Genomic DNA, 23,732 nt, shown 5'->3' with positions numbered 1-23,732 from the left:
CTATCAAAGGAGATCACCAGCACCATCGGAGTCAAGCAGGGATGCCCACTCTCGCCCACCCTATTTGGCCTCTACATTGATGAGATCTCAGAGTACATAGATAGATTGGGCGAGGTGGGATCGAGCCTGGGAGGGACACTGATACCTATCTTACTATATGCGGACGACATAGTCCTCATCTCCAGCACACCCGAAGGACTGCAGCGCCAACTGGACGCACTACAGGCCTTCTGCCAAGACAAAGACCTAACTGTGAACCCGGGGAAAACCAAGGTCATGGTGTTCAACACGTCAACCCAATGGCTCCGTCAGTCAGTACCCCCCTTCACATACGGTGGAGAAACCGTGGACGTGGTCCAAAGATACGTCTATCTGGGGATCACATTCTCTGGACCGAGATTTACCCTGAGAAAAGCCGCAGAAGATAGACTAACCCGAGGCTATGCAGCCCTCCGGTCAATGGAGAACCAATGTGCCCGCATACAGTTCGAGGAACCCCGGACAAAACTTTGGCTTTTTGACACCTTGGTCACACCAACCCTCCTGTACGGGGCTCCCATATGGGGGTCCAATCTCTACCACACGCGGAGGGCCCCACAGGATCAGCCCCACTACCTGAGGAGGAGGCCACCTATGAGGGATGGGACCAGATGGAGAGACCCCTAGTACTTATGATCTCACGGATGATCCGAAGCAAGCCCTCCGTACCACACGAGATCATCTGCGCAGAGCTGGGGGCACCGCCCCTCGTGGCTGAGGCCCTCTTCCAGACCGTGACCTTCTTGCGCCGAATATGGGACCTGCCCCGGCACCGGTACCCCAGACTCGCCCTGAAGTCATCCAAACAGCTAGCAACACAAGGGGACACTGAGTGTTGGTATGCCCGAACAGAGACCTAGCTACGGCTCCATGGCCTGCACATGGACCACCTCCCCCCACTACAATACAGCCTAGACTGCCCACACCTGGAGCTCAGCCGAGAGGAGGTAAATCGCATCACTAGAATGGATATCATCGAGACAAACACCGCCAGGACATGGGTGACCCCCACATCGGAACTAGGAACCAAGAAGGCTTTCTGCCGAGAACACTTCCTGCATATCTCCCCGGACGGCTTCATCACCCACCCAAGCTACATGGACACACACCTGTCTCAGGGGGTCATAAGTGTCATCGGACAGATCCGCACGTCCTCACACCAACTACAGGTCGAAACGGGCAGATACGGGGCCAACCCCCTCCCTCCAGAAGACAGAATCTGTCAGCTCTGCCATCTCGAGCCAGAGACAGAGGAACACTATATCTGTAGATGCCCAATGTACTACGAAATCCGAGGACGCTTCCACTGCCTATTCAGCGAAGGATTCGGACCACTCTCCAAGGTGATGGAATTCAAAGACCAGAGATGCCTGGGGCTCTTTCTACTGGAAATACGACGCCACAGAGACCACCTCCTACGAACCACGGAGCAAAGACAAGGAGCCACCAACCAACGCACACTCAATGACTTCTACCAAATACCAGCTACCCTCCCCACCACCGAGGCCCCACCAGCCCAACCGGCCTCCCGGCCCCCGGGGACCACCTTAGAAATAGCCACAGCGAGAGGTAAAGCCCGGCGACCACGCCCCACCGGCCCCCGTCCCCACAAAAGACATTGGTCGAAGATACAAGGGATACTATGCCACCATCGAAGGGCCCTGCCCCGCCGCTTTAGCCTCTCCATGCTAGACCGACCCATGCGGAACATCTTAGGATGAACACCCCAAGAGCAGTTCCACACCGCACTGGGAGTACCTCTAGATTGTATCTAGTCCAGATATCATTTTGTACCTACTCAATTTAGTTCAACATAGCATAAATGTTAGCTTCACTGGGACTTTTGAAATCTCCCAGACATTTGTGTGCAACATTTTGGTCTTATAGGCCAACTTGGCCTGTTGTAGACGTTAATATAACTCTCTCTCTCTCTCTCTCTCTCTCTCTCTCTCTCTCTCTCTCTCTTCGTAAAAGGTAATTGTATTAATTACAAAAAAAATACAAGATTACTTGATTACAAGATACATGATGACAATCTAAGCCATCATGTGAAGAGGTTCCAAGTACTACAAGTTACAAAGTCATGGCAAAGACGCGGAGGAAATTGCCATATGCCAAGGACGTAAGTCCTCACTAGAGAGCAAGTCAGAATGCTGGAGAAGATCTAACTGCCAATACAAGAGGCCCTTAAGCCTAGCAATATGCTGCTGAACATTATAGGCGGAATCAAAAAGAAAAGCATTCCGAATGGTCCAGTTATGCCAACAGCCCCAATATCGAAGAAAGTGATACATGAGCTTCATATGTGGCTGTGCCGGAGTGGGGTATTTGGGCTGCCCAAAAACCCAATCAAAGGGGCATAGGGTGAAACCAACCACTCCTCGCCAAACAGCCGACAAAAATAACCAGACTTTCTTAGTGATGGGGCAAGAAATAAATCGGTGCCGGGCGGATTCCACAAGTGGTGCAAAAGAAACAGTTGCCATTGGAGATTCGTCGCTTGGAAAGAGCTGAAGCAAGCGGAAGACCACCAATCATCACTCTCCAAAGAAAGACCTTATATTTGAAGGGTGTCTTGTTCAACCAGCCCTCCATCACAGTTGCCCTCCACCATGACCGGGATTTACGCAATCTCCATAAAGCATTCGCTTTAGTAGCTAGCCATTGATGATCTTTAATCAGAAGATGATACACTTGGTTAGCAAAAGCTTTGCTTAAATTCAGCCGGACTTCTAAGTCCCAATCCTGCCAGGGATGATCCGAAGCAAGGGCAGGAAAGGGTTGTCTGCTCTGGAGCACCGTCAAAAGCTGTTCCCATAAATGCCTATATCCACGAGGGATCCTGAAAAGCCTCCTAGCTGTTCGAAACGATATTAGCACATTGCAACTGGCAAGGGTGGCATCCGCGACCGAAGACAAGCCCAAACGTGCCATCCAGTTGAATTGTGGTCTAAGCTCATGTTTACCTTCCCATGAAAGTAAACGCGAGACTGCCAGCAATTCCAATTGAAAAGAGTTAGTAGCTAAGCGATCCTCCGCTGGATGCCACTGAGCCTTCTGGAAGACCAGTTTCCAGGAACATACCAAATGAGTAAGCAGCGATGAAGAAGAACTCGAGAACCACGAATCAGCATTAAGAACATGCCACCAAGAACTCCGGATTTGGGAATTGCCATGCAGAAGCCCATAGTCCTCAAGGAAATGACGGGCTATAACGACCCACGAATGATGATCCGAGCATATGGCGCAGAAAAGAGACCAACGTAGTGCCAGCATGTGAGTTTGGGCATCTAAAATAGCTCCTCCACCCATGCCTTTGGGGGTGCACGCATGCGACCAAGAAATCTAGGAAATACCTGCATGCAATGAGTCCTTCTTCCATAGCATGAAACGAATAGACTGAGGAAGAGCATTCAGAGTCGTAGTAGTCCAGAGCAACAATGGCAAGAAATATGTGAGCATTGGCAACATAATTGTTTGGGCTACTTTGAGGCAAACATGGAAGGGCCAGGCCTGAGACTTTCAATACAAAAACTTAGCCACCATTTTTTGAGAAATCCACTGCAGAAGCTGCTTTGGGGGAACATCAACACCCAAAGGGTACCCAAGATGCCTGACAATGGGGCCACGAGAAACAACCAGACCCTGCCAGTCCAAGGGCTGCAAATCCGACTCCGTGCAGCTGAGAATGGCTGATTTGAGCGCATTGATGCGAAGGCCGGACGCCTGACTAAGGAGACCCCAAACATCCAATGCTTTTCGAAGGTTATCCTTGTCCGCGCACAAAATCGTAAAGCTATCATCAGCCAGGGATTGGCTAATGAAGTGCTGGCCTGTAGGAAGTGACAATCCGGCCAACTGAGTAGAGGCTGCCATATGAGATAACATCGAAAGAACTGGATGCGTCGCAAGGGCAAAGAAGAGAGGGCTCAAAGGGCACCCCTGTCTGACAGAGCAGGCAAGGACAAATGGCTCAGTAACACCTCCATTCAGCATGACTCACGAAGACGCTGCAGCGCTGATGGTGTAGATTAGACGAGACATCCAAGTACCAAAGCCCATAACAGACATAAGTTCAGCAACGAAAGACCAGTCCAGATAGTCAAAATCCTTTTCCAGGTCCAGTTGAATCAGTACGACCTCCTGATTAGAATGCCTTGCATAATCAATTGCCAGTTGTGCATTCAATACATTGTGCAGAATATTTCGGCCCTTAATGAAACCATACTGGAGAGGATGCATAATGGCAAGGAGATGCTTATGGAGCTGATTCGCCATTACTTTGGAAAAGATTTTGTACATAGAACCCATCAAAGAAATTGGGCGCCACTGTTTCAATGTAGATGGCGAAGGAACCTTTGGAAGCAGTTTAATAAGTCCTTTCCATGAGGAAGGCATGATCCCTGTTTCCCACACCTGCTGAAACAAAGCCTGCAATGGTTTCGCCAGTTGGGTAGCAAAAGCCTCAAAGAACTCATTGGTGAGACCATCCCAACCCGGACTTTTATCCTTGGGTAAGTGTAACAAAACATCCATAACCTCTGCCTCACAAATATCTGATTGCGGACCAGGTCATAAAAAACCGAACGGGCCTGAGTAATTTGGGCTGAAGGTGGAGAAGTGGAACCGAGAAGGTCGCGAAAATAATTCCTGTACATATGCACAATAGTCTGCGGATCCAGGATAAGGTGGCCTTCTGCATCCTCGAGTCTGGTCATATTCTCTCGAGCAGGAGAGGCATGGAGAGCTTGAAAGAACTTATGGGTCTGACACGCACTATCTTGCAAAGTCTCCGTCAGATGTTGCAATTTGGCCTGCTGATACGATTTCAACTGGAGCTCTTTAATAAGATCAGCCACCCACATTGCCAGTGCTAGTAGAAATGCATCATCCGGAGTGTCCACCAGCAAAGAACGAACCAAAACCAGCAGGTCCTCCGCTGCTTGTGTCGACGCCACCGACAAAGAGAGGCATGATAGATCCCATACTGCCGAGCAACCCGCTGCACATTAGAGAGCAATCTTTCAAATGAAGCAGTGCCCTGAGAGGAGAAGTCCAAGAAGAATCTGTCAATCAATTGCTGCATATAGCCCTGAAAGATTGCATGCTTCAAGTAAGACGAGTTGAAACGCAAAGGGAGTCTCTCCAGAAAATGCTTGAAAGGTGCAATGGGTTGTGCAAGCAGCTCAAGCTGCAAAGGGAAATGGTCCGAGAAGGCATATTGCTGCAACACTTTTATTTCGAGCATCTTGGGAAGAAAATCATCATTCTGCATGATGTATATGCGGTCCAACCGCGACCATGTTGTTGCATACTGGGCAGAATGGAAAGTAAACCCTGTAGAAGACGGGTGTAGCCAGGACCAGAGATCTTGCTTAAGAACAGCAAGAGCCAACTCATGCCACATACGACTTTCCAGCACATCCATTACCGAATGCTCCGATGTGGACTGGGAAGAATCAACACACATATTGAAATCCCCCATGAAGAAGCCCCGTCTGCCAAGTGACAAGGAGGTCTGCAAAGTCTGCCAAAGCTCCCGACGAGATAACGGATCATTCCGAGCATACAGGCCAAGTAACCGTAAGATCTCCCCTTCGAATAAAATTTCAATCACCAGAAAGCGGCCATGTACATCAATTTTAATAAGAACAGGCTGATTTTTGTCATGTACAATCATGAGCACACCCGAATAATGCATGGATAATGCATGGCCTGTGTCCCTGCATAGAACAAACGAAAGCCATGGCAATCCACAACTTTTCCGACTTCTCCGTGACTCTTGTGCTCAACAACGCACAGGACATCCCACTGATTCTCATACAATACAGTCCACATGGCATGTTACTTGTGTCGAGAACAAATTCCTCGCACATTCCACATGGCTATTTTCATGTGTATTCAAAACAAAATCAGGTACGAGGCACAGCTTGCCTTGATTTGACTTTTTCGGCGAGAATGTCCAGGACTCCCTCGTCCAAGAAATCCGCCAACACAGCAAAAGAGTTCTGAGGACCAGATTTGGAAGTAGACGGCATATCTGCTGGCTTGGGGATGGAACGGGGATAACGACGGTCCCACGGGGTAATGACGTTGCCTCTGGTATCGAAAGCCAGCTTAGCAGGTGGACCCTTTGGACGATCCGAATACATTTTCTTGGCGGGCTGAGGACGGGCGGCAGAGAAAACCATAGCAGGAGCAGAGCGCTCTGAAGACAACATTTCCTTCCTGCGCATATATGTACGCATGGAATCTTGTGAGGTAGTAGGCACAATATTCTCCATGCCAGCAACAACCCTGTTGCCTATTTTTGCATGTACTTCAACCCAATCAGTGGCACGGGAATCTAGATCCGAAACCTGTTGTTTACCTTTGTCCAGAACTTTAGGCGGGTGGATAGTATCCAACGACGAAGCATCACACACCATATCTTCCATGGGCAGCGCAACATGGCCAACATCTGAAGTGTGTTGCTGCTCCGGGCATTCGGCCATAAAATGCCCCAATTGTCCACAGGAAAAGCAATGTCCTGCAAAATTGCCCCATTTCAAACGAAAGTGTAACGGATGCATGCCAGAGCAATTGAGACGTAACCAAGCAGGCCTTTTCCTTGCAGTGTCCCATAACATACACAAGCGGTTGCGATTCACAGCCCTGAGACTTGGAGGGACCAAAACAGTGCCCACAGCAGCCATAGCATCCTTCAATAGTGGCCAATAAACAGCCGGACAATTTTCCACCTCTACCCACACAGGGCATTCACGTTGCAGCAAACGCTGAAAATCTGCCATTGGGCGCCATGGAACAACATGAACCAACCGACGATCAAAAAACAAAGGCAGTTTAGACAGGAGAGTAGCACGGTGTATCTCAGATTTCAACAGGACCTCAAAAAAACCTCGGGGCCCAACAAAAATCTCTTCAACACATTCCCCTTGTAGCAGACTGTGCAACCACTGGCGAATACGGGAAAGCAGCGGGATTCAACCAGTGAAGAAGAGTATCACAGCGCGATCATAAAACACCGAAAAGGAGGGTAGGACAGTTTTTGGGTCCACAGTGGCTTCCAGAACATCATCAGGTGCAGAGTCAGAAAAGACTTCCTGATTATGTTGAACATAATCCCCAAGTAGAGTGTTGGCGAATTCCAGCAAATGCTCCAAGTCAACATCCTGAGAGTCCACAGAATCCGAAGCAACCTGAGCATAGGAACGATCCTGATGAACCCCTGTCTCTTCCGAAGTATGCTTGGTACGTTTACCCGCAGGCTGGATGTCAGGACCAGGGGGCATCTCTTCGGTCCACGGAACCATATCCTCAGGTTCCTCAGTATCAGAATCCGGGCCAAGTGTTGCCACCATTTGGTCTATGAAATCCAGATCCAGACCAGCCATCTTGTATCACGATTGGATCTCAAAGGAGGACTGACGCGCAGTGGAGAGAGGGAAACGCAACCTTGTCCTCTGCAGTCGCGACCTGTCCCAAGAGGTCGCGCGGCAGGGCACAACCCTAACAGTGCAGGGGCAGGAGGATGGAGCACAGGGCGGGCAGTCGATGGCAGAGGGGGACAGTCGGGGGTGCAGGGTAGAGGCCAGGCGTCAGCCAAAACCCTAACGCACAGGGCGAAAGGGCGAAGCGCAGGCGAAACGCAGGCGCAGAGCCCACGGGGCTTCAGAGACAGGTGACAGTGCAAGCGGCGGGGCAGGCGACGGGACAGGCAAGGGGAGTCAGGAGCAAGCGACGGGGCAGGCGACGGGCAAGCAGGCATCCGAGGTAACACAAGGCGACGGAACTGCAGACGGCAAGGCAGACGGACGCAGACGGGCGGCGTCCAACAGGGAAACGGCACAATCCGCGCTGGCTCGCAATCAGTCAGGTCGGTTGGGGGAAGGGGTCAAGCACGCAGGACAGGGAGGCGGAGGGCAGGGCGACGCGCAGGACAGGGAGCCGGCATCCTCTCTCTCTCTCTCTCTCTTTTTTTTTTTCGTAAAAGGTAATTGTATTAATTACGAAAAAAAATACAAGACTACTTGATTACAAGATACATGACGACAGTCTACGTCATCATGTGAAGAGGTTCTAAGTGCTACAAGTTACAACTTCATGGCAAAGATGCAGAGGAAATTGCCCTATGCCAGGGGCGTAAGTCCTCCCTAGAGAGCAAATCAGAATGCCGGAGAAGATCCAACTGCCAATACAAGAGGCCCTTAAGCCTAGCAATATGCCGCTGAATATTATAGGCGGAGTCAAAAAGAAAAGCATTCCGGACGGTCCAGTTATGCCAGCAGCCCCAATATCGAAGAAAATGATACACGAGCTTCATATGTGGCTGTGCAGGAGCGGGGTATTTGGGCTGACCGAAAACCCAATCAAAGGGGCGCAGGGTGGAACCAACCACTCCCTGCCAGACAGCCGACATAAATAACCTGACTTTCTTTGCGATGGGGCAAGAAATAAATCGGTGGCGGGCAGATTCCACAGCAGTGGTGCAAAAGAAACAATGGCCATTGGAGATTCGTCGCTTGGAGAGAGCCGAAGCAAGCGGAAGACCACCAACCATCATTCGCCAAAGAAAAACTTTACATTTGAAGGGTGTCTTGTTCAACCAGCCCGCCATGACAGTTTCCCTCCACCATGACCGGGATTTACGTAATCCCCATAAAGCATTCACTTTGGTGACGAGCCATTGATGATCTTTAATCAGAATATGATACACTTGGTTAGCAGAGGCTTTGCTTAAAGTCAGCCGGCCTTGTAGGTCCCAATCCTGCCAGGGATGATCTGAAGCAAGGGCAGGAAAGGGTTGTCTGCACTGGAGCACCCTCAAAAGCTGTTCCCATAAAGGCCTGTAACCACGAGGGATCCTGAAAAGCCGCCTGGCTGTACGAAAAGATATAAGCACATTACGACTGGCAAGGGTGGCATCCGCAACGGAAGACAAACCCAAACGGGCCATCCGGTTGAATTGTGGTCTGAGGTCCTGTTTACCTTCCCATGCAAGTAAACGGGAAACTGCCAGCAACTCCAATTGAAAAGAATTAGCAGCCAAGCGATCCTCCGCTGGATGCCACTGGGCCTTCTGGAGGACGTGTTTCCAAGAACACACCAAATGAGTGAGCAGCAACGAAGAAGAGCTGGAGAACCGCGAATCAGCATTAAGAACATGCCACCAAGAACTCCGGATCTGGGTATTGCCATGTTGAAGCCCCTGGCCCTCAAGGAAATAACGGGCTATATCGACCCATGGATGATGATCCGAGCACATGGCGCGGAAAAGCGACCAACGGAGTGCCTGCATGTGAGTTTGGGCATCTAAAATAGCTCCGCCACCCATGCGTTTAGGAGTGCACGCATGCGACCAAGAGATCCAAGAAATACCTGCATGCAATGAGTCTTTCTTCCATAGCATGAAACGAATGGACTGAGTAAGAGCATTGAGAGTCGTAGTAGTCCAGGGCAACAATGGTAAGAAATATGTGAGCATTGGCAACATAATAGTCTGGGCCACTTTGAGACGAACATGGAAAGGCCAGGCTTGAGATTTCCAATACATAAACTTAGCCACCATTTTCTGAGAAATCCACTGCAGCAGTTGCTTTGGGGGAACATCCACACCCAAAGGGTACCCAAGGTGCCTGACGATGGAGCCACGAGGAACAACCAGACCCTGCCAGTCCAAGGAGTGCAAATCGGACTCCGTGCAGCTGAGAATGGCTGATTTGAGTGCGTTGATGCGAAGGCCGAACGCCTGACCAAAAAGGGCCCAAACATCCAAGGCTCTTCGAAGGTTATCCCTGTCCGCACGCAAAATCATAAAAGTATCATCCGCCAGGGGTTGGCCAATGAAGTGCTGTCCTGTGGGAAGTGACAGTCCTGCCAACTGAGAAGAGGCTGCCATATGAGATAACATCGAAAGAACTGGATGTGTGGCAAGGGCAAAAAATAGAGGGCTCAAAGGGCATCCTTGCCGGATAGAGCGGGCAAGGACAACGGGCTCAGTAACACCTCCGTTCAGCATGACCCGCGAAGACGCTGCAGTGCTGATAGTGTATATGAGACTAGACATCCGCGGACCAAAGCCCATAGCAGACATAAGTTCAGCAACGAAGGACCAGTCTAGATAGTCAAAAGCCTTTTCCAGGTCCAGTTGAATCATCACGACTTCCTGATTGGAATGCCTGGCATAATCAATTGCCAGTTGAGCATTCAATACATTGTGCAGGATATTTCGGCCCTTAATAAAACCATACTGTAGAGGGTGCACAATGGCCGGGAGATGCTTATGGAGCCGATTCGCCATTACTTTGGAAAAGATTTTGTATATTGAGCCCATCAAAGAAATTGGGCGCCACTGTGTCAACTTAGATGGCGAAGGAACTTTTGGAAGCAGTTTAATGAGGCCTTCTTTCCATGAGGAAGGCATGATCCCCGTTTCCCACACCTGCTGGAACAAGGCCTGCAAAGGTTTCACCAGTTGGGTAGCAAAAGCTTCAAAGAACTCATTAGTGAGACCATCCCAACCCGGGCTTTTATCCTTGGGTAAGTGTAACAAGACGTCCATAACCTCTGCCTCGCAAATATCGGACTCCATAGTAGTTTGCATGTCCTGCGGAAGCTGATTACGGACCAGGTCATAAAAAGCCGAACGGGCCTGAGTAATTTGGGCCGAAGGGGGAGAGGTGGAACCGAGAAGGTCATGGAAATAATTTCTGCACATATGCACAATAGTCTGCGGATCCAGGATAAGGTGGCCTTCTACATCCTCCAGTCTGGTCATATTTCCTCGAGCAGGAGAGGCATGGAGCGCTCGAAAGAACTTATGGGTCTGACATGCACTATCTTGCAAAGTTTCCGTCAGATGTTGCAATTTGGCCTGCTGATATGATTTTAACTGGAAAGCTTTAATAAGATCAGCCACCCGCATGTCTAGTGCAAGCAGAAATGCATCATCCGGAGTGTCGACTAGCAGAGAACGAACCAAAGCCAGCAGATCCTCTGCTGCCTTGCGACGCTGTCGACAAAGAGAGGCATGATAAATCCCATACTGTCGAGCAATCCGTTGTACATTAGAGAGCAATCTTTCAAAAGACGCAGTGCCCTGAGAAGAGAAGTCCAAGAGAAATCGGTCAATCAATTGCTGCATATAGCCCTGAAAGAGTGCATGCTTCAGGTAAGATGAGTTGAAGCGCAAAGGGAGTCGGTCCAGAAATCGCTTGAAAGGTGCAATGGGTTGTGCATGCAGCTCAAGCTGCAGAGGGAAATGGTCTGACAAAGCATATTGCTTCAACACTTTGATGTCGAGCATCTCAGGAAGAAAGTCATCATTCTGCATGATATACATACGATCCAGTCGTGACCATGTTGTTGCATACTGAGCCGAATGGAAAGTAAACCCTGTAGAAGACGGGTGTAGCCAGGACCAAAGATCTTGCTTAAGAACAGAAAGAGCCAACTCATGCCACATACGACTTTCAGGAGCGTCCATCACCGAATGCTCCGATGTGGACTGGGAAGAATCCACACACATATTAAAATCCCCCATGAAGAAGCCTCGTCTAACAAGTGACAAGGAGGTCTGCAAAGTCTGCCAAAGCTCCCGACGAGATAACGAATCATTCGGAGCATAGAGGCCGAGTAACCATAAGATCTCCCCTTGGAATAAAATTTCAATCACCAAAAAGCGGCCATGAACATCATTTTTAATAAGCATAGGCTGATATTTGTCATGTACAATCATGAGCACCCCCGAATAATGCATGGCCTTAGTCCCTGCATAGAACAGTCGAAAGCCATTGCAATCCACTACTTTTCCGGCTTCACCGTGACTCTTGTGCTCAACAGCGCACAGGACATCCCACTGATTTTCGTGCAATACCGCCCACATGGCATGTTGTTTGTGGCGAGAACAAATGCCTCGCACATTCCACGTGGCTATTTTCATGTGTAGTTAAAACCAAATCATGTACGAGGCACCGCTTGCCTTGATTTGACCTTGTCAGCAAGAATGTCCAGGACTCCCTCGTCCAAGAAATCCGCCAACACAGCAAAAGAGTTCTGAGGACCAGATTTGGAAGTAGACGGCATATCTGCTGGCTTGGGGTTGAAGCGGGGGTAACGACGGTCCCATGGGGTAATGACATTACCTCTGGCATCAAACGCCAGCTTAGCAGGGGGACCCTTTGGACGATCTGAAGACATTTTCCTGGCAGGCTGATGACGTGGGGCAGAGGAAACCATAGCAGGGGCAGCGCGCTCAGAAGACAACATTTCCTTCCGGCGCATATATGTACGCATGGAATCTTGTGAGGGAGTAGACACAGTATTTTCCATGCCAGCAACAACCCTGTTGCCTTTTTTTGCTCGTACTTCCACCCAATCAGTGGCACGGGAATCTAGACCCGAAAGCTGTTGTTTACCTTTAGCCTGAACTTGGGGCTGGTGGATAGTATCCAGTGACGGGGCATCACACACCATATCTTCCGTGGGCAGCGCTGCATGGCCAACATCGGAGGTATGTTGCTGTTCCGGGCATTCAGCCATGAAATGCCCCAACTGTCCACAGGAAAAGCAATGCCCTGCGAAATTGCCCCATTTCAATCGAAAGTGTAACGGATGCATGCCCGAGCAATTAAGGCGCAACCAAGCAGGCCTTTTTCTTGCAGTGTCCCATAGCATACACAAGCGGTTGCGATTCACTGTCCGGAGACTGGGAGGGACGAGAACAGTGCCCACCGCGGCCATAGCATCCTTCAAGAGTGGCCAATAAACAGCCGGGCAATTTTCCACTTCTACCCATACAGGGCATTCACGTTGCAGCAGACGTTGGAAATCTGCCATTGGACGCCATGGAACCACATGAACCAACCGGCGTTCAAAAAATAAAGGCAGTTTAGACAGGAGAGCAGCACGGTGCGTCTCTAATTTCAACAGAACCTCAAAAAACCCCCGGGAGCCAACAAAAATCTCTTCAACACATTCCCCTTGGAGCAGACTGTGCAGCCACTGGCGAATACGGGAAAGCAGGGGGATTTGACCAGTGAAGAAGAGTATCACAGCGCGATCATAAAATACTGAAAAGGAGCGCAGGACAGTTTTTGGGTCCACGGTGGCGTCTAGAACATCTTCAGGCGCTGAGTCGGAAAAGGCTTCCTGATTATGTTGAACGTAATCGCCAAGCAACGTGTTGGCAAATTCCAGCAAATGCTCCCAGTCAACATCCTGGGAGTCCACAGGATCCGAGGCAACCTGAGCATACGAACGATCCTGAGGAACACCTATCTCTTCCGGAGTATGCTTGGGACGTTTACCCGCAGGCTGAATATCAGGACCAGGGGGCATCTCTTCATTGCACGGAACCATGTCCTCAGGTTCCTCGGCATCAGAATCCGGGCCAAGTGCTGCCACTGTTTGGTCGATGAAATCCAGATCCAAACCAGCCATCGTATGACAATTTGATCTTGAAGGAGGACTGACCCTGTCTCTCTCCCGCTCTCTCTCTCGCCCGCTGGTCTGTACAGATGCGCTGTCCAGGGGTGTATTCTGCAAAGACAGCTAATAAAAGCTGAGCTGTACCTGGCACCGTGCAGGGACGGAAGGTCGACGGGACAGGCTGAGGTGCCGGGCAGGAATCCGTCGAGGTCAAGGGACAGGGCAGCAAGGGCGACCGTGGACAGGGCGTTTAAAGCAGGGCGTCAGAGGCGGTGGTGGACAGGGCGCCAAGCGAAGAAGGCGGCGGCAGGCGTAGGGCGTGAAGAACAAGTCGCGATGGATGTCGTTAGCGGCGCAGGGAACAAGCACAAAGAAGGTCGAGGAGGCACAGGACTGCAGGCGACTGGGCGGAACGCGAGCAGCAACTGGGCACGTCAGCGACTGGGCGGGACGTCACGCCGGGCAGCAACAGGGCGGAACACGGGCGCTTCGAGGGAGAGGGACACGACTTCACGCTGCGACAGCGCAGATGAAGGGGACAAGCGGGCGCGCAGGATCAGGCGAGGGCAGGACGGCGCGACGCAGGGACGCCATCGTCAGATCTCGCGCTCTTTTTCTCTCTCTCTCCTCTCCCCCTCTCTCTCTCTCTCTCTCTCTCTCTCTCTCTCTCTCTCTCTCTCTCTCTCTCTCTCTCTCTCTCGTAAAAGGTAATTGTATTAATTACGAAAAAAAGGTACAAGTTTACATGATTACATGATTACAAAATACACGAGGGCCATAGGCCAACGTCTGTAAAATCCCAGTACTAAGCCACGAAAAAGTTACACAAATCATGGCAAAGACCCAGAGGAAATTGCCATATGCCAGGAAAGCAAGTCCTCTCGAGGGAGCAAGTCCGAGTGCCGAATGAGATCTATCTGCCAATGCAAGAGACCTTTAAGCCGGGCAATGTGTCTCTGTACATTAGAGGCCGAATCAAAAAGAAAGGCATTCCGCGTGGTCCAAATGTGCCAGCATCCCCAGTATCTGAAAAAGTGGAATAAGATTTTCATATGCAACTGTGGCGGTGTGGGGTAGTTTGGGCGCACAAAAACCCAATCGAAAGGAGTTAGTGAGGACCCCACTACCACGCGCCAAACTTATGACAAGAGTAACCAAATATTCTTGGCGAGCGGGCAAGAGAGAAATCGATGTCGGGCCGATTCCACAGTAGTGGTACAGAAGAAACAATTGCCATTCGAGATTCTACGCTTGGAAAGGGCCGAGGCGAGAGGAAGACCACCAATCATCACCCGCCAAAGAAAGACCTTGCATTTGAAAGGTGTCTTATTCAACCAGCCTTCCATCACAGTTACCTTCCACCATGACTGAGATTTCCGCAATCCCCATACAGTATTAGCTTTCACACCCAGCCATTGATGATCTTTAATGAGAAGATGATACACCTAATTAGCAGAGGCCTTTTCCAGACTCAACCGGCCTGCAAGGTCCCAGTCCTGCCAAGGATGATCCATAGCCAGGGCAGGAAAGGGTTGCCTACCCCAAAGCACCTCTCTCTCTCTCTCTCTCTCTCTCTCTCTCTCTCTCTCTCTCTCTCTCTCTCTCTCTCTCTCTCTCTCTCTCTCTCTCTCTCTCTCTCTCTCTCTCTCTCTCTCTCTCTCTCTCTCTCTCTCTCTCTCTCTCTCTCTCTCTCACTCTCATATGCACACGCAAAAAAGCTACCTCACCATACCTCTCTCTCTTTGCTTTTGCAAGTTTCACCCCATATATACATAGGCATGCATTGTTGGTTATTAAAAGAAAGAAAAAAAGAAAAAAAAGAAAGGGGGAAAAAAAAAACAAAGAAAAAAAAGAGAAAGAAGCAGAAAAAAAAAACCAAAAAAAGACAAGAAGAAACTCAAAAAAAAGAAGGTGGGGGAAGAAAGAAAGAAAGGAAAAAAACGAGGGGAAAAAAAAAAGAGAAATAAGAAATAAGAAAAAAACACAAAGAAAAACAAAAAGTAGGGAAGACACTTCACCTGCCTTGTCCCCCCTGCCTTCGCCTAACTCACCCGCCCAACCTACCCTACCATCCTAACCTGCCCCCCACCCCACCCCGCCCCCCCAAACCTACCTTGCCCCTTTCTCCCACTCCCAACCCACCAACCTGCCCTCCCCTTCCCCGCTCTGCCTTTTGGCCCACCCCACCCTACCTACCCTCCCGACCCACAACACTCATCCCCCCACCCCCCAACACCTCACCTAACCTCCCTGCCCTCTACCCCTTTCCAAGACCTGCTCCTCCCCTACAAAAAAATAAGGGGAAAAAAAAAGAAAAAAAAGAAGCAAGGAACAAGAAAAGAGACAATAGCAATGAGTTCTGTACTGCCATTGAGTCGTCAACGAGCCTAATCACACCTTCTACAGAGCCGTCTGAGGTGCTCGGTCTTAATGCAGCTCCCATGTCCTCTAGGGCTTGCCAATTGTCTCTTCAACACTATTGCCGCCTCCTCAACCTACACTTTTGGCAGCACTTCCCACCTCTCCCATAGGTCACAAGGTCTTCACAACTTCTCCACACCATGCCAATCCGTCCGCGGACAAAACCATCCCGTCCGATCCATCCAATCCAGTCGAATTCGTCTGGTCTGAATTGTTCCTGCACAGGTGACTGTTGGATCCGTCCGGTCCAAACTGTTGCCAGGGTATGAGCTTCTGAGCTGATTTGGAGTGTAGGTATGTCTAAACTTCAAAACACAAAGGCTGTTTTCTGAGGACAATGTATAAAGATCTTGGCTGCAAGCAGATCAGCCCACTATCTTGATCATCTCCATCATTGGATACTTGAGAGCTCACTCTTGAGCTTGGCATTTGATTCGAGCTCAACATTGGCATTTGATTTGAGCTCAACATTGGCATTGGGAGTGTTTTACTTAGTTTCTTAGACTGTTCATAACAATTTATAGGACAGCATTGACAATTCATGCATATGCTTGAATAGCATTGGTTGTTTGATGCTTACACATGCCCAAATGGATGCCCACTTGTCATAGGATCTTATTCCTACCATTTGGTACTGATTTGGAGCTGACTTGAATGACATGCCTATTGGTTGCAGGCACTATCTCGAGTACTCAAAGTGATGTCTAGATGCTTATCTTGGATGTCATATACCTCGGAATAATTTTGGGGATGCTTTGAGCTTGGGACATTTTGTCTTGGCTGGAAAATTATAGTTTGAAAGTACCATAACAGAGAGGGTATTTTGGACAGTTGGATGGTTCTCATTGAGGTCCTTATGTACTGATTTGTTGGTACTGATATTGTTGATATATGCTTGGACATTGGGTGCACATGCTTTATGCCTCATTTTTAGACTGAAATAGATCAGTCTATGCAGGCATTTTGGTGTTGTTTACAGTGAACAACAGATCTTGCTGGTCAATTTGCATCTCTTCTTGGTCACTTGTTTTTTGACAGATTTGCCTTGTCTTCTTGTCATTTGAACTGCAATTATGGCTGCCAGCAGTGACAGTAGTCATCTTATGCACATCAAGAAGCTTGAAGGGGCACATAGCTTTGCAATTTGGCAAAAGCAGTGCTACAATGTCTTGGTGCAAAAGAAACAAGTGAAGCCTATTAAGTTGAAAGGAGCACAACCAATGGACATAGAGCAAGAGGATTGGGATGAGTTGAATGAGCTGGCTCGTTCGACCATCGAGCTTTCAGTTTCCGATGCTTTGTTGTTCAACATAAAAGGGCTCGATTTTGCCCATGTTGAGATTTAGGCAATCACACGTAGTGTAGCCTCTTTGTATGGAGCAATTTGGGTAAATGATATGCAAGCTATCCAGAATACCATAAGCACAAAGCAAAAAAGTGGACTTATCTTGAAGCTATAAAGCATTGTACTTTCCTTTCATTTTGAATGTAATATGATGGTACTTTTGTCCTTTCAATCAAGTATCTGAGTCATCGTCCAACCCACACAAGTCAGTGTTTATGAGTCCAAGTCTCAATCTTGGAGCCTAATTCACGTGTCTAACATTCTATCTTCAACTCTATGTCTTCATGAGTTCACTCTATGTCTTCATGAGTTCACTCTATGTCTTCAAGCCACCATGGCCATGCTCTAGATCCATGTTTCTCACATGGTATCAAAGCACAATCGAGCATGGCTTAGTTCAACTCAGCTCTTCTCTCTACTCTCTCTGTCTCTCTCAACCTCAATCCAGCTCAATGTGCGCTCATGACTTTATTTTCAACTTCATTTTCATCTTCCACCTTGTGGCAGCCATACCCATACTACACCTATCCACCTTGGAGCCGCTAGATCTCTTCAACCATGCCATCTCAGCTGAAGCTTTCTTCTAAGCATATCTTCCTGACCTCAGGGTACTTCCTCCTGATACCTCAATCATAGACATTGGTGGTCTACAGCTCCAGCATTGCGTGAATTTAAAGTCGTTGCCTGATCTGCACCTGGTTCCGTCCGTACAGTCGTTCTCTCTCCACGTATCGTGATTCCTGTCAAGACCATAGGGTTTTGGAAGCTCTACACATAAGCTCTCTCCCACTCAAAGGGTTTTCAAAATGGCTATCTTTGTGAGATGCAATAAGTGAAAAATCAGGCCCCTATCCTGAAACCCTTAAGGGGTAGCCATAGCCAAGTTTCTTCAAGCTCATAAAACACTTCAACTTCACCTACTGGAGTTCCTGCCACTCTGACCTCAGTTCCCAGCAAACATTTGGGCATCAAACCAGCAAGGAGGGGACTCAAGTTACAAGACAACCATCAAAGAATCATCATCAATCTTGACATCTAATTCTTCTCAGCTAGTATCACTTGATACTAACCTAGTGCTTTTTGGCATTTGTGCTTGTTAGCACACTCAAGATCAACTCTTTTGTTGCTCAAATCTGAAAATTTGGTGCTGATTTGTTGTTGCTCCAGCCATCCAACATGGGCAAAGGCTCACGGAAATATCGTTTCAAAGGAGTCAGGTTTCACACCTAGCAAGCCTTGCATCAAGCTCACGCTGATGAAGAAGAGCGTATGGACCATCACCAATGGACAAAAGAAGAAGCCCCGGGATGTAACTCTTGCAGTTACTTGGCAAAAAGGAGATGACAAGGCTCAAGCCATTGTAAAGCTTGAGTTGGATGACAGTTACATCCATCATGTGGATAACTGTGACACATCCTATGATACATCGAAAAGCTTGGATACCTTGTTTGGTACATAGTCCAAGTCCTCAAAGTATGGTTTACTGATTGAATTTTTTCGACTTGACATGAGGCCTCATACATCCCTGGCATCTCATCTAAACTACATGGAAAGTCTTCTAACCCAACTTGCAAGAATAAATCTGAAAATGGATGAAGATATATGTATTGGTGTCTTGCTAAAAAGTTTGCCTCCTGATTTTGATAATGTTTCAACCACTTTAATCAACATGCCAAACTGTAAATTGGTTGACATTAAGGCCTCTCTATTAAAAGAAGGAAAGAATATCAAAAATAAAGAAAAGTCAAGTACTTCTAAGGATTAACAAATGTTGTATGTCAGTAACAAGAAGAAAGGAAAAAAGCACCAACTATTTTGTGACTTCTGTGAAAGGACTGGACACACTGAGAAGTTCTATCATGCTACAAAGAGGTCTCAAAAGGCCTATCTTGCAGCTGTCAAAAAAGAAGATCGTGAAGAAGAAGAAGAAGAAGCAGACTATCAAGAGCAGAAGGACAAGCCTCACTAGTCCTTCTATTTCCAATTTTCGGAGACTTTTTTGAAGCCTTTTATGACCTTGCCCTAATGCTTCTGTCATAGGCTTTGTAAACTCCTTATATAGCCTGGCATTACAGCCTCTATACACTTTGTGAGGCCCCTGTTACAACCTCTGGATGGTACCCACACTTTTCTGCGACACCCTCTGGTGTTTTCCATATTTGTGGTGTGCCCACACTTTACAAGTGGTAACTGACTAAAGCCTCTTCACACTTTGTGCCTTTCATTTTATAAGCACAAGGCAGAAGTGAACCTATCGTGAAGCTATAAAGCATTGTACTTTCCTTTCATTTTGAATGTAATATGATGGTACTTTTATCCTTTCAGTCAAGTGTCTGAGTCATTGTCCAATCATACAAGATTGTGTTTATTAGTCCAAGTCTCAATCTTGGAACCTAATTCACTTGTGTGACATTCTATCTTCAAGTCTATGTCTTCATGAGTTTACTCTATATCTATAAGCCACCATAGCCATGCTCTAGATCCATGTTTCTCACAATGCCATTTGGAAGCGGCTGGAGGAATTATATGCTCAGAAGAATGCTACAAGTAAAGTCTATTGGCTGAAGAAATTGATGGATTTACGCATGAAGAAGGGGATAGCCATGTTTATACACCTCAATGAGTTTAATGCCATTTTCAGCTAGCTGGTTGCCTTAAAGTTCAATATTGATGATGAGCTCAAGGCTACTTTTCTGTTATGTACTCTACCTAAAAGTTGGGATACTTTCATGACAGCCATGAGCAACTCGAATGCTATGTTGCTGTACTCTAATGTAGAGAGTTCTCTGCTTATTGAAGAGATGAATGGCAGAACAATGCATCTAACAAGTCGTCCAGTGCTTTGCATACTAGAGGCAAGTCTCAGCAGAGGGGGAAATCTGAAAGCAAAGGACACAATAAATCTCATGGAAAAGATATGGAGTGCCACCATTGTGGCAAGAAAGCACACTTTAAGCAGACATGCTTTAGGTGGAAGAAAGAGAGAGGAAAGAGTAAGAAGACTGATGATAGCAAGGATGAGAAGAAGGATAGTCAGCCAGCTAAGAAGAGTAGTGTCAAGATTGAAGAAGTGAATGTAGTCAGCCATGAGAGCAATAGTGGTAATGATGTACTCCTTGTCTCTTCTTGCTTCAGTGCGCATGCATTGGTAGCAAATACGGATGATGACATGCATACCTAGATCTTGGATTCAAGTGTCTCATTTCATGTCACTCCTCATCGTGAGTGATTCTCAGACTACACTGGGGGTAGACATGGTGTTGTGGGATAACTATGCATGTGACATTGGAAGCATTGGCAGTGTGCAACTACACTTTTAGCATGGGCCTGTCTTTACTCTTCAGAATGTACAGCATGTACCCCAGCTCAAGAAGAGCTTTATCAGTACTTGGTAGCTAGATGATGATAGTTTTCATACCACCTTTGGTGATGGGAAATGGAAGATCTGTAAGGGATCTAGGGTTATTGACAGAGGCTCAAAGAGTGATAATTAGTATCTGCTATATGTATCTAGTGTGCTTATGGTAATCAAAGTACTTACTCATTTGGGTTATTTGTCTTGTCTTCGATATGCTGATTTTGAGCACTATGATCATTGTGTTTATAGTAAACATGCACAGACTTCACATAAAAAGTCTCATGAAATCTTTGCCTTTAGAGTTAGTACATTCAGATGTATGTCAGATGCCAGGGTTATCTCTAGGGGGAAAGAAATACTTTGTCACCTTTGTCGATGATGCTACACGGAAAGTTTGGGTGTACCCTATTGGTAGTAAGACTAAGGTTCTTGACAAATTTAAGAAATTCCTGGCATTGATTGAGAACATGACTGGTAAGACACTTAAGTGTCTTCACTCTAACAGTGGTGAGGAATATGTGTCCAAAGCCTTTCAGGACTTTTGTGACAGCAAAGGGATATAGAGGGAGCTCACTACCCCTCATAATCCAACCCAGAATGGAGTTGCAGAGTATATGAATCGAACCATTCAGGATAAGGTCCATAATATGGTGTCTCATACTGCATTACCCCATGGTTTTTGGGCAGAGACTGTTATAACAGCCATTCACTTGATTAATTGGTCACCGAACACGTCTTTGGGGGGAAAAGTTCCTCAAGAACAATGGTCGAGCAAGCCACCTTCATATTCTCATCTGACAGTGTTTGGCTGCGAGGCCTTTGTACGTGTCTGCAAGGAGAAACACGGCAAACGTCAGCCAAAGTCCTGTAAATGCATTTTCCTACTAGGATATGGTGACGAGGGTGAAATGGGGTACAGCTTATGGGATCCTAAGAAAAGGAAAATAGTACGCAACAATGATGTAATCTTCTGTGAAGATCACATGCATAAGCAGCCCAAAAAGATAGAGGAGGTCAGAAGAGTTGTTTTCAAGGAAGATATACCTGTTGGACAGCAAATTGTGCCCAATACAGCAGCGAACACCTGCTGTAAATGACCCTGAAAATGTAGGGAATGATGCTGAAAATGGTCGGCAAGGTATTGCCCATGATGCCCCATAGTCTCAGCATGAAAACATGCAGTTTGGACAGCCAGATGCTGCAGGACTGCATGCTGAAATTTTATGACAGCAAGCTGTAAATGCAGATTTGCAGGTTCCGCAACCTGCAAATGCTGAACCTTCGCTTTGAAGGTCAACCCTGTGAGAGTGTGCAACGGAAGAAGAAACACAAACACTAAGGGAGAGAGAGAGAAAGAGAAAGCAGAAAATGAAGGAAGAAAATCTGCACTGACAGTAATGAATATTGAATACAAAACTGTGGACTGATTAGTCCCTGCACGTAGCCCAAAGCGTCAGTGAGGGCACCAAATCAGGCTAGAGACAATAGCACCAATGTCGGAGTGGAAACGGAGGAGTGTGTGCTGGAATCTGCAGAAGAAGTGAATGAGACTGACAAGGGAGGGTAGCTAGAAATAGCCCCCCCATCATCAAAACTGGCCAACCTGCCAGAAAACTAGCTGACTGCTGTCCGACCTGCCCATACTGTCTGAACTACCCATACTGGCTGTCTGACCTGTCCATAATATGGGCTGGCTGTCTTGAGATATTTACAATCACACCTACTTCAGTCCCTTTGTGAGGAGCAATGAGGGCTCATGACCAGAATCCCATATGCACAGTAGGAGAAAGTACCACCACTCAAATCCTGTAAAGCATTGTACTTGTACTCTTTTTCTAATGCAATGATAGTACTCTTTTCTTTCCAATAAAGTGTCATGTCACTACCAATACACAAGATTGTGTTTATGAGTCCAAGTCTCAATCTTGGAACCTAATTCACTTGTGTAACAATTTGTCCTTGTCAAGGTCAATGTCTTCATGAGTTTCCTTTTCCTCTTTCAACCTCCATAGCTTCCGCATCTACCATGCTCTAGATCCCGCGTATTTTACCATGTATCAGAGCTCAGCTGAGCATGGCTTAGCTCATTTTAGTAGATCTTCACCTCTGGTCCATCTCTACTCAGCTCAGTCTCAGTCTATGAACTCGCTTTCCATCTCCACCTTCAAGCTTGCCTTCATGGCTGCCATAGCTAGCAGCACCCTGTCAGATTGAAGCTCTCGTATCTCACTCCACATGCCAAATCTTATCTTACTGAGCTTCCTTCTGGAGAAGTGTTCCTCCGCTACCGATGCTTCTCCATATCATCTCAGAACTTGACATTGCCTCATCCACTACTCAGCATTGTCAATTTTCTCAGATTCTATTCTGTGGCCTCCATAACCAGACAGGACCTGCTGCACTTGGAGCTTTCATATCTCATCATAGAGCTCATATCTTTGAAAGCTTCCTTCTAGAGAGTTGTGCCTTTGCTTAGGGAGAAGATTCCTATCACCTGACACCTTGACATTGGCCACTCTAGAGCCTAGCATTGACAAACTTCATGGTCACTGTCCAGAATGCGCCTGCTGCCGTTCGTGCTGCTGCTGCCGTTGCTACAGGTCGCGATGTTGACGACCATCATAGGGCATTGATAGCCCATCATTCAAGCTTTATTTTGATTAAAAAAAGTTTTGAAAATGATCCATTGTAGCTCCCACAATCAGCAAAAAACCAGGGCTGGGTCAAAACCCTAATCCAAGAAGCCATAGTCAAACTTCACTAAAGCTCAAAAAACTCATTTTCTCTCTTCTGCCACTAGAACAACCCACTGCCACTCCAATCTACTGTCCCGACATCAAATCAAGAAGGGAAAGATTCGGATTTGAAAGAACTTGAAGGATTTTGCAAATTTGGAAGACTCAAGGAAGAAACATAGTGTCCATTGACACTCATTTAGTGCTCTTAGCACTTGTGTCTTTTGACACATCTCAACCAACTCTTCTATTGCTCAAATCTGATAAGTCTGAACTTGATTTGCTGTTGTTCCGGCAAGTCTAACATGGGCAAAGACTCTCCAACTGTTCGCTTCAAAGGAATTGGGTTTCACACCTGGCAGACCCGCATCAAACTCATCCTGATGAAGAAGGGCCTATGGGCCAT

At 47.5% G+C, this 23,732-nt stretch overlaps 1 protein-coding gene and 1 pseudogene across 1 annotated transcript in view; one reads left to right on the top strand and one right to left on the bottom strand.

Annotated features, from left to right (window-relative positions):
• LOC148024295 (uncharacterized) overlaps window positions 1–23,732 on the bottom strand; it is a 216,396-nt gene that overhangs the window by 147,993 nt on the left and 44,671 nt on the right. The gene's annotated exons all lie outside the window — the stretch shown is intronic.
• LOC148024296 (uncharacterized) lies at window positions 271–13,783 on the top strand (annotated as a pseudogene).

This window comes from Lygodium microphyllum, chromosome 15 (assembly GCF_053477565.2).
Source record: "Lygodium microphyllum isolate KBCC chromosome 15, Lygodium_microphyllum_v1.1.10, whole genome shotgun sequence".
Classification (NCBI taxonomy): Eukaryota; Viridiplantae; Streptophyta; class Polypodiopsida; order Schizaeales; family Lygodiaceae; genus Lygodium; species Lygodium microphyllum.
This window is presented reverse-complemented; position numbering and strand designations above follow the sequence as displayed.